The following is an 11,632-nucleotide window of genomic DNA, read 5'->3' as shown; positions in this document are numbered from 1 at the left end:
CTGACAATTGTAAGATTTATTCTGCCATTTTGATTGAACCTTTTAATCTCCATCTGCCAATACCCCTCCATGTCCTTCTCTGTAGCTCCGGTCGGTAGCTGGAACCATCAACCTGTCAGCAGAGCTCAAACCTTTCTTGCAAGTTCACAATAAAAGGTTCCTGGCTATTTGTGAAGACTAGAAATTCTAATAATCCGAGAGCCCTAAACCGAGTTGTGAAAATCCATGGAGTGAACTAGTCTGATTCATTTCACGAGGCTGCTACTAGAATAAGGCTGTTGGTCCTGTCAGCATCAATCATTGAGCCCATCGGCAAACGTCTAATGAAGAATCAGCCTCTGGGGGCAAATGGCCAATATTTGGGGCTTCCAGTGTAAATATCCACATCAAAACTGTCTTTATGGTCCAAGAAATTTCTTTTCACGAGCCGAATGATTTGCCACACAAATCCTTTATGCAGGATTTTTAGGTCCAGACAACAGTGCAACTGATCTTCAAGCAATCTGCATACAAATTAAAGAGCTGATGGATTTTTTTGAGCAGGCGCCTCACGTTGGAGGCTTGAGTCCTCAGGTTCCAGTCAAACTCATCGCATCCTCTCAAATGCCCAAAATATACCTTATATACACACACACACACACACCAAACTAGCATCTTCTGAGGAAGGATCCACAACATGTCCACCATGGAACCCAACTTAAAAATGAAGACAGAATAATGTTCAAGACATCTGTTTTTAAAGTCACTTTATTGATATCAGGTTGGCAGCAGTGAGACGGTCAACTCCTGGACAACTGGAAGGTACAGACAAAAGTTAAGAGACTGCATAGACAGATCAAGAGGCGTCTGAACAGAATATTTACACCCCACCTTTGGCTGGAGGGTCAGCAGGGCGGCTCTGCACAGACAGTCTAAGGACTCTGCTCATGGGCAATGGAGGAAGAGCAGCAGGCTCTCCTGGGGTGTAACGGCTTTGAGAGAACACAGCTCTTCCTCTTAAGTATTTAGAACGAGAGCTGAAGGAGTAAACTGGCTCCAGATCCGACACGTCGCTGAAGACAGACTCAGGGTTCCTAGCAGCTTCGACGGCAGCATTAGAGTAGTGGTTGACCAGAGCATCAGCTTCAGCTTCAGCGTCAGCGATGGAGTCGTCATCTCAGTCCACAGGCTGGCATGCCAGGATATTCACCGGACCTGCCATCGCTGGTTAGCCGAAGCAGCAGGGTCATACTATAGGCTGCATAAGACTCACTTCCTGCAGGTTCACACTATAATAGTTACCTGGAGATATGCTTCAGAACCTCCATATTGATTATACCAGGGCCGCTTGATATCTCTTGATTACCACTCATCAAGTCAGAACGTCTTGGTGGTGGTGCTGTAGGAAATCTTGCCTGCCACTGAAACTGCCAGCATCTTGAGCAGGAACTTCTTTCGGCGTAGCTTGGGTTGAGTTGACTTGCAGAGGGAGCCGCCGTCACTACAGAATTCCCCCACGCCACCGTACCCAGTACCTGTGAACGTGGCAGCCGTCTGAATCTTGGGTCAGCATTACCTGATCTCAGGCCGCATTACCTGATCTAGGGCCTGAGCAGAAACGATTTGCCAAAAATTTAGTTTAAAGCAGATTAAAGTTGCTCACAAATACGTAATATTGATTTAAAAATGTTCTTACCCATTCTCACAGGTCCACAGATAATCGTATCCAATGAGAAGAAGGAAATCCAGATCACCCTGTAGAAACATTTTAGTTTTAGATCAGATGTTTCTAACATACACTTTTAGAGAGTATTTAATCTTCTGGGCCCCTGCTGCTGAGTAAATTCAGGACACTGGCACAGCAATCTGGATTTCTGCCAAAGACCCTGCAATAAGACATAACATGGGAACGTTTCTAGCCATCAGTGATGTGGCAGCCATAATAACACATATCAGAAGTAGAAACCCCTTTGTTACCTGGTGTCCAGTGAGCAGCTTCTAAACAGGACCGTGTCTGGAGCATCATCCTCAAGGAGGTCAGGAGCGTTTTTATATGGTCAGCAGTGCAGCAGGGACTGATCGCTCAGTGGTAACAGCTGAACACTAGGAGCCACTCGCAAGCTCGTTACAGAGGAAACATGGGGCCTGGGCTTGCAGGAGGAGCTGATACTGAGTCGTCGTAAATATTAAGAAACCTACAGATTGAAATCATCATCAGCTGTGCTAAAGGACATTTATGAAACTGATGACTTCATGCTATGACTCCTTTTATTCACACCAAGATGTCTATCATTAAATTCACCTTCGTACGGATGTTTATGTTCTGTGCTTCAGGAATAAACTGGAGGAAACAGAACATAAACTCACCGTTGCCCTTTCTTATAGACGGTTAGTGATTTCATCCAACTCCTTGATTTCAGGCACCACTGCAAGGCGGCACGGTGGTACAGTGGCCGCCTCACAGCAAGGAGGGCTGCGGATTTGAATCCTGACGATACATAGACTGGGGTTAGGTGACGGCTGGCGCGACTCCGTCATGGGTGAACGCTACCTGTGTAAATACATTATTATTGTACAATAAGTGTTTCTGTCTCGTATGGAATAATATCCTCCTGGGATGATATTAATGATAATAAACTTTATTTTTATAGCACCTTTCATACAAGAAATGCAGCTCGCAAAAGTGCTTTACATAAAATATAGATCAAACTTTGTATTTAATGTTATTCAAATAAGAAGAGAACAGATTTTAAGAAACATAAGAAGACGTTAAAATTACATTTAAAAGAAAAGGAAATATAAACAAATAAGGGATTGGACATTATAATCCAGGAGTCTTCCCAGTCTCCCAGTCTTCCCAGTCTCCCAGTCAGCTCCTATTGCTGCTGCTGACTCACTCTTTATCAGCACATTACCTTTATGTAATATTTGTTTATTTGTCATTACTCTTGTTCTCCTGCACATTCAGTCCACGGTCTGATGAAACTAAAAGCTTTCTAAATTTAAAAATCACTGACTTACATTTAATACATTTGAGTATTTGACAGCAAATACAAGTGTAACTGAAACCTCTTCATTATTAGCAATAATTTAAAAGTGATGAAAACGATTGTTCTAATAGAATTAATTTGGGGAGTTATGTCAAGTTAAGGTAGGTAATCCAGGGTCCTTTTCAAACCAGTCCATCCGCTCCCAGCACATTGACACTCGATTTAGAGAAACTTCTTCAACATGAGGCTTCATTATTGAACATATGCAACTTGTGTGCTTAAGTGAGAAGATGTTTTCATCTCACTCAACCTATGGAGCCTGGTGAAGGAAACTAGGAGTTTGTCCCTTCCTGACTGTTTGTGTCTGTTGATTCAAGTGTTAATACACAGATTGTTTTGCATACAACACGCTTCTCGTTTAGTTTTATCTTGCAAAGTTCTAAGTTAGCATCCTGCTGGTATTTGCCTGAACGAGTTAACTTTCCTTCACTCTTTCACTGTTTGACAATTGCCTCACTAGATATTTTATGACCATAGTTTCCTTTGTTTTCCTGCTGCTTGTATTGTGTCATTAGCTTTTGTGTATATCTGACTGTGGCTCCTGCTTCCGCAAAACTCAGTGTCAGCAGTCACGCTGGAATATTTTGAACTACAAACATCCACTCAGATAGAATGCAGCGAGGGGATATTTCTGTTTTTAACCTTTGCAGGCTGGTGTAATTGTCCCCTGCCCTGATTCACCGGGTCCGCACTCCACTGTTCCCAGTTAAGAAGATCAGAGACAAAGGTCAACCGTTGAGTGGCGGTTTGTGCAGGGTCTGAAGGCTGTGAATGATGCTGTAATTGCTCGGGACGCATATTGTTCCTGACCCATACACGCTAAGCTTTCCCAAATTCGCCTAATGGTGTGGTTTTCGGGCTGTAGACTTATCCAATGCTTTTTTAGTGTTCCTGTCCACAGCGACAGCCAGTACTGGTTGGCTTTCTTAATTTTGAAAACAAGGCCTACACGCTCACATGCCTATGTCATTACTGTGAATTCCATCATTATACAATCAGGCTCTCAGGAACAGTCTTGAAACCCGGCCATCCTTTACCCGGGTTCAGCTCTCTTGCAGATGTTGATGATCTACTAATTGCCAGTCCCACAGGAGCAATGTGAAATAAATACGATCAGCTTTGCTGGAGACATCTGGCTCGTGAGGGCCATTAAGTCAGCCTCAGCAAACTAGTTTGTTCAACAACCGTCACGCTTCTAACATGTCGTCACCAAAGATTGCAAATCCCTGTCTGATAAGAGAGGCAGAAGCTATTGTTAACATGCTCAAACCCCTTGAAGAAGAAACAACTTCATGTCAATTCATCGGCACATGCTCTTTCTGTAGAACGTTCATTCCTGACTTTGCTCTCTTGAAGCCCCCTTTTAGGTGCTCTGTATCATGGCAAATCACCTACCTCAATTTAACGTGTTTGCCGCTTGGACTCCAGAGGCAGTCGAGGCATTTGTCACACTGAAGAAGACGCTGCAGCAATCTCCTACTCTGCTCTCCCTAACCCTGACAAACCTTTTTGTTCAGGCTGTGGATGAGAGAGATCATGCATGACTTCTGTCCTCCTTCAGTCTCATGGTGACAAATATCGCCCTGTCGCCTACTTCCACCGAAATTGATCCGATGGCAGCTGGCCTTCCACGTTGTTTCCATGCAGTGGCCGCGCCTGTGAAAAAGCTGTCCTTGCCTCACGAGACATAGTAGGCAGCAAACTGGACTTGACACTCTTGTTCCTCATGCCAGTCTCTCATTCTTACAGAACAGAAGACTCCTACATCTCTCTGCTGCTCGCTGGTTACGGTATCACACTGTTCTTCTTGACATGCCCAATGCTACAGTGAAACGCTGTTCAACTTTGAACTCCAGCTCACGCTTCTTCCGCTCCGGATGACGGGAAGAACACAACTGTGTGGCTGAACTTCAAGTCCAGTGTGTTCCCACGACCTGACCTCCTCTGACGAACCTCTCTTTCTAACTCTGACTTGATTCTGTATGTCGATGGGTCCGCCTCACGCACCCTGTCTCTCTGGTACTAACTGTGTTGGTTTGCTTGTTCAGATAATTGGTTCTCCTCTAGAGAGTTCTCTTCCTCATCACCTCTCAGCCCAGGCAGCAGAGCTCATCGCACCCACGGAAGCATGCAAATTGGCTAACAGTAAAACACGACAGTCTACACTGACTCCAGATATGCTCGTGTAACTCATGATTTGGCACCTTTTGGCACACAGAAACTTCCTCACATCTTCTGCAAAGATAGCACACTACGGTCTCATCACAGACTGGCCTGCCATTTTGCATTGTTGAGACATTATTCCAATGGCGCGGAATCTTAAGAATTTCCAGTGACAACGGCAGACACTGTGCACATCATCCAGCCAGTGGTGCAACTGTGAACGAGAACGGGCACACTCAAAAACTAAACTTGCAAAGTGCTGTGAAGGCACAGGTCTTGCATGACAAAAGTCCTGCCCTGTGCTGAGTGTATGAGGATGAGAAAACGAACCTCATTGGTGGATCCCATGCCTTCTCCGCTTCCATCCACAGACTTGTGTGATCATGATATGTTGTCCTATTTCTAACCTCCGACTTCCTTCTCTTCAGACATCAGAAACAGTGGCACATTCTCCTTCCTCATCCAGCCACGAACTGCTTCACAACTCCAGCCAGGCGACTTCGTGGTGGTCAAAGATCTCCGAGAAAGAACTGGCGTCATGCAGGTGGCAAGGGCCCTACCATGTACTGCCTGGCAACCCACACAGCAGTGAAAGTTGGAAAGAGCCACCGGATCCACGCCAGCCACTGGCAAACGAGTACCAGCTCCATCTGACCAGCTGGACGCCTTTCAACTCAAAGCACACTGGATACTTCCACAGGTTGAGAAGCACCGAGAGTGTTGTATGATTAACTACACGAGCGGTTTCTGCTACAACACAGAAGAAATCTGCCTGACAACTCGAGACGACGGACAGGCGACGCCACGGCATCCATTCTCGACATCCAGGGCTGTGTGGCCTCAGAGGCTCAATATGCGTGTTATCCATGATTTCTTTGATTATTGTTTTTGTTTGTATTATTTTGTCTAGACACACTTAAAGTCTCTGATGATCTAACAAACCTCTTTTCCTACAGTGTCCTCTCAGAACCATCCAGCACATGCAAATTTGACTAGACACAAGAGTAGTGATTCAGGTCCCCTGATCCAGAATTTATTCCCCATCCCTCCCTACCTGGACACTGACAGCACAGATGATTCTTCTGACCATACTCAATTTTCATTTTAAATGGTTGCTCAATTACAGGAAAATAACTTTTTTCTTGCCACAAAAACAGCAGCGGCTCCTGTTGCACCTCCCTGCTATGCATCGATGTTCTAGAACCTTCCATGGTGGATGTGACCCTGCACGATGCCAGCGCGCGGCTGGAAGACTGGCTCGATATCCTATCAGAATCAGAATCAGTGAATTTTTATTGCTATGATATTACACGATACAGGAAATTGCCTGCGTGGTTAAGCCTTTGACATAACAACAACCGGACATAGAACAACAATATATACAGAAAAAACAATAGATATGTTATGGGCACGTGCGGTGCTAAGGTGCAGTGGTTGGTTCCGATAGTGCCAACAATATATAAGTTATGTTATGTGCGTGGGGCGGGGGTTTGAGTTTAGAGCCCTACTGCCATGGGGAAAAAACTGCTCAGGTGGCGCGAGGTTTTGGTCTTGATGGCTCGAACCTTTTCCAGATGGGAGTCTCAATAGGTGGTGGCTGGGATGGGTTGATCAGCAAATGATCTTGCCTGCTCTCTTCCCTGGTCCTGGGAGTGGAACAGGTGGTGAGAGCCGGCAGGTCACAGCCGATGATCTTCTCAGCTGATCGAATGATCCGGGCTGCAGTCTGCCCTTGTCCTTGGCAGGAGGCAGCTAACCAGACGGGTGATTGATGCAGGTGAGGATGACTCTAATGACACGGTGAACTCACCTCATCACCTTTCATGCATGTTGAATTTCCTTCAGTTGCCGCAGGAAGAACATCCTCTGCTGGGCCTTCTGCAGGATGGTGGTGATGTTCTCAGCCCACCTCAGGTCCTGCACGCCATAGTCCCCAGAATCTGAAAGACTCCACTGTTTTAACTGGGGAGTCGCACATGGTGAGGGGGCGGCTGGGGCTGGGCTCCTCTGGAAGTCTGCTACTATCTCTATGCTAGCTGGCTGCCTAGCCCAGGAGTTCTGGCTGCACCAGGAGCCAGGCTGTCAACTTCCTCTCTGTGGCGGCCTCGCCCCCACGTTGGAGATTAATCCAATTAGGTTAGGGGTCGTCTGCAAACTTTCAGGAGTTTGACAGAGTGGGTGGCTGGAGATGCAGTTGCTGGTAGAGGGAGAAGAGGAGAGGGAGAGCACACAACCTGTGGGGCTCCAGTGCTGATGGTCCGGCTCAGAGATACTTGCCCAGCCTCACGCGCTGCTTCCTGTCTGTCAGGAAGTCAGTGATCCACCTGCAGGTGGGGCCTGTGCACGCCCAGCTGTGTCAACTTGTCTCGAGGAAGAGCTAAGGATAGTGCTGGAATGCGAGCTGAAGTCCACAAACAGGATCCCAAGGTAGGTGCCAGGGGAGCCAAGGTGCTGGAGGATGAAGTGAGTCCCACGTTGAATGCGCGTCTGACAGACCTGTTGGCTCTGTAGGCAAACTGCAGTGGTCGAGGAGGGGTGGCAGTTGGTTATGGCCTTGAGGTGGGCTTCAGCACGCGCCAAAGGTCTTCATTACTACAGAGGTCAGGCGACTGGTCTGTAGTCATTAAGGTCTGTGAACTCCTGCTTTTTTGGGGGAACGGGGATGATGGTGGATGACAACCTGATTATGTTTCTTGATTATTTTTATTGATGATCAAAGGATAGTGTAGTGGAAATCCCCCTGACCAGGTGTCTCACTGCTGTGATACTGTCTACCTGACAGGATGGAACCCTATTTACGTGTCTCACTGTTATGACCTTTGATCAACAAGGTATGCCCTTATTTGGGTGATGTTTTTCTTCCAACTGCTACAGCGGACAGACAATAGATGATTCATGTCTTTTTCTTCATATTATGTTTTATGAAACGCCTTTGTATAAGTTCTGGCTTTATAGAACTTGCAGCCAGTTCCATCTTGAGCACTGTGGCTTATGTGTAACCTTCTGCAGAGCTATTATAAAGACTCACATAACTCCAGTCTGAGAATTTCATATCTCAAGATGGGTTCTCCATCACAATACTCCACACCCAAACAAACTAGCATCTTCTGAGGCAGGATCCACAACATGTCCACTATGGAACCCAACTCTAAAAATGAAGACAGAATAATGTTCAAGACATCTGTTTTAAAGCTACTTTATTGATATCAGGTTACAGCAGTGAGACGGTCAACCCTGGACAACTGAAGGTAAAGACAAAGTTAAGAGACTGCATAGACAGATCAAGAGGGCATGCTCCTTGAACAAGAACATTCACACCCCACCTTTGGCTGGAGGGTCAGCAGGGCTGCTCTGCAACAGATGGCTCAAGGACTTTGCCTATGGGCCTGAGGAAGAGCAGCAGGCTCTCCTGGGGTGTAACGGCTTTGAGAGAACACGGCTCTTCCTCGTTCGTATTTAGAACGAGAGCTGAAGGAGTAAACTGGCTCCAGATCCGACACGTCGCTGAAGACAGACTCAGGGTTCCTAGCAGCTTCGACGGCAGCATTAGAGTAGTGGTTGACCAGAGCATCAGCTTCAGCTTCAGCGTCAGCGATGGAGTCGTCATCTCGAGTCTCATAGGCTGGCGCTCGATATTGACCGGCCGGACTCGCCATCGCTAAGCGCTACAGCAGGGTCATACTCATAGGCTGCATAAGACTCACTTCCCGCAGGTTCACCACCATAATAGTTACCCGCTTATATGCCTGAACTCCCATATTGACTATACTCAGGTCAGCTGACATCTCCTTGATTACCATCATCAAGCTCATCCGGCCTTGGTGGTGGTGCTGTAGAATCTTGCCTGACTGAAACTGCCAGCATCTTGAGCAGGAACTTCTTCATGTAGCTTGGGTTGAGTTGATTTTGGTAGAGGAGCCGCTGCCACTAAATGAATTCCCAACGCCACCGCACCAGCACCCAGAAACTGCAGCTGCCTGAATCTTGTGTCAGCATTGTACCTGATCTCAGGTCAGCATTACCTGGATCTAGGGCCTGAGCAGAAACGAGATTTGCCAAAAATTTAGTTTAAAGCAGATTAAAGTTGCTCACAAATAATGCAATATTGATTAAAAAACAGCCTACTTATTCACAGGTCCACAGATAAAAGATCGTGTCCAACAGAAGAAAGGAAACCAGGATCACCCTGTAGAAACATTTTAGTTTTAGATCACATGCTTCTAACATAATATTTTTAGAGAGTATTTAATTTACTTCTATCTCCTGCTGCTGAGCAAATTCAGGACACTGTTACAAGCTGGATCACAAAGACCCTGCACAGACATAGCATGTGAACGCTTGCGCCACTCAGATGGGCAGCCATAACAACACATATCAGAAGTAGAAACCTGATACCTGTGTCCAGTGAGCAGCTTCTAAACAGACCGTGTCTGGAGCATCATCTCATGAGGCTGGAGCTGCTTATATGGTCAGTGCAGCAGGTCTGACTCAAGGGCAAGACAGCTGTAAACACCAGGAGCTGACTGCGCAAGCCTGCTACAGAGGAAACATGCCTGCCTGCAGAGGAGCTGATACTTCAGCCGCCAACACAGAACCCACAGATTGAAATCATCATCAGCTGCTAAAGGACATTTCTGAACTGATGACTTCATGCTATGACTTTTGGCTCACACCAAGATGTCTATCATTAAATTCACCTTCAGACTGATGTTTGTTCTGTGCTCAGGAATAAACTGAGGAAACAGAACATAAACTCACTGCTCCTTTCTATAGAGTTTGTTAGTGATTTCATCCAACTTTGGATTTCAGGCAATTACATTGGCAGGATGCACGGTGGTACAGTGGGCAGCCTCACATGGCAGGAGGGCTTGATTTGAACCACGATACATAGACTGGGGTTAGTGACGGGCTGGAAGATTTGTTTATGGGCAGAACGCTACCTGTGTAAACACATTTTTATTGGTAATAATATGTTTCCTAACCAGAGAATAATATCCTCTCTGATGACATTAATGATAATAAACTTTTATTTATAGCAACTTTCATACAAGAAAATGCAGCTCAAGTAGTGCTGCTTTACATAAATATAGATCAACTTATATATTAATATTATTCAAATAAGAAGAGAAATAGATTTAAGAAACATAAGAAGACGTTCAAATTACATTTAAAAGAAAAGGAAATATAAATAAATATGATTGGACATTATAATCCAGGAGTCTTCCCAGCTCCTAGCCTCCCTTGTCCCCAGTCTTCCCAGGCAGTCTCCCAGTCATAGCCCTACGCTGCTGCTGACCTTCACTTTATCAGCACATTACCTTTATGTGAATATTTGTTTATTTGTCATTACTCCTGTTCTCCTGCACATTCAGTCCACGGCTCAGATGAAATTAAATGCTTTAAATTTAAAAATCACTGACTTACATTTAATACATTTGAGTATTTGACAGCAAATACAAGTGTAACTGAAACCTTCATTATTACAATAATTTAAAAGTGATGAAAAACGATTGTTCTTAATAGAATTAATTTGGGGAGTTATGTCATTAAGGTGGTAAAATCCAGGTCCTTTCTCAAACCAGTCCATCCGCTCCCAGCACATTGACTCGATTTAGAGAAACGCTTCAACATGAGGAGCTCATTATTGAAATATATGCACCTAGTAAGCCACAGAGAAGATGTTTCTGGCCTCACTTTACCAACTTCACATGGAGTCCGGTGAAGGAAACTAGAGTTTTGTCCTCTCCCTGACTGTTTGTGTCCAAGTTGGGATTCAAGTGTTAATACACAGATTGTTTTGTGTATACAACACGTTTCCCTGCTTAGTTTTATCTTGGTAAAGTTCTAAGTTTAGTTGCATCCTGCTGGTATTTGCCTGAACGAGTTAACTTCCCTTCACCTTTCACTGTTTGACTCGTCTCATTAGATATTTTTTAATTTATAGTTTCCTTTTGTTTTCCTGCTGCTTGTATTGTGTCATTACTTTGTGTATATCTGATCAGGCCTCTGCTTCCGTAAACTCAGTGTCAGCAGCCCACGTTGGAATTATTTGAACCCGAGCAACAACATCTAATTTAGACAGAATGAGTTATGGATACGTTTCTGTTTGAATCCTTTTTTGCAAGGCTGTAATTGTCCCCTGCCCTGATTCACTGGGTCCGCACTCCACTGTTCCCAGTTACAAGACTGAGACAAAGGTCAACTGTTGAGTGGCGGTTTGTGCAGGGTCTGAAGGCTGTGAATGATGCTGTAATTGCCTGACGATATTGGTTCTACTCCATGCACGCTGCTTTCCTTAAATTCTACTGACGCAGCGTGGTTTCTTGTTGCAGACTTATCCAACGCTTTTTTAGTGTTCCTAACTACAGCGACAGCCAGTACTGGTTAGCTTTTTAATTTTGAAAACAAGGCTTCACACGTTCACACGCCTCATGCCAAGG

This window comes from Hippoglossus stenolepis, chromosome 5, assembly GCF_022539355.2.
Source record: "Hippoglossus stenolepis isolate QCI-W04-F060 chromosome 5, HSTE1.2, whole genome shotgun sequence".
NCBI classification, from domain to species: Eukaryota; Metazoa; Chordata; class Actinopteri; order Pleuronectiformes; family Pleuronectidae; genus Hippoglossus; species Hippoglossus stenolepis.
This window is presented reverse-complemented; position numbering follows the sequence as displayed.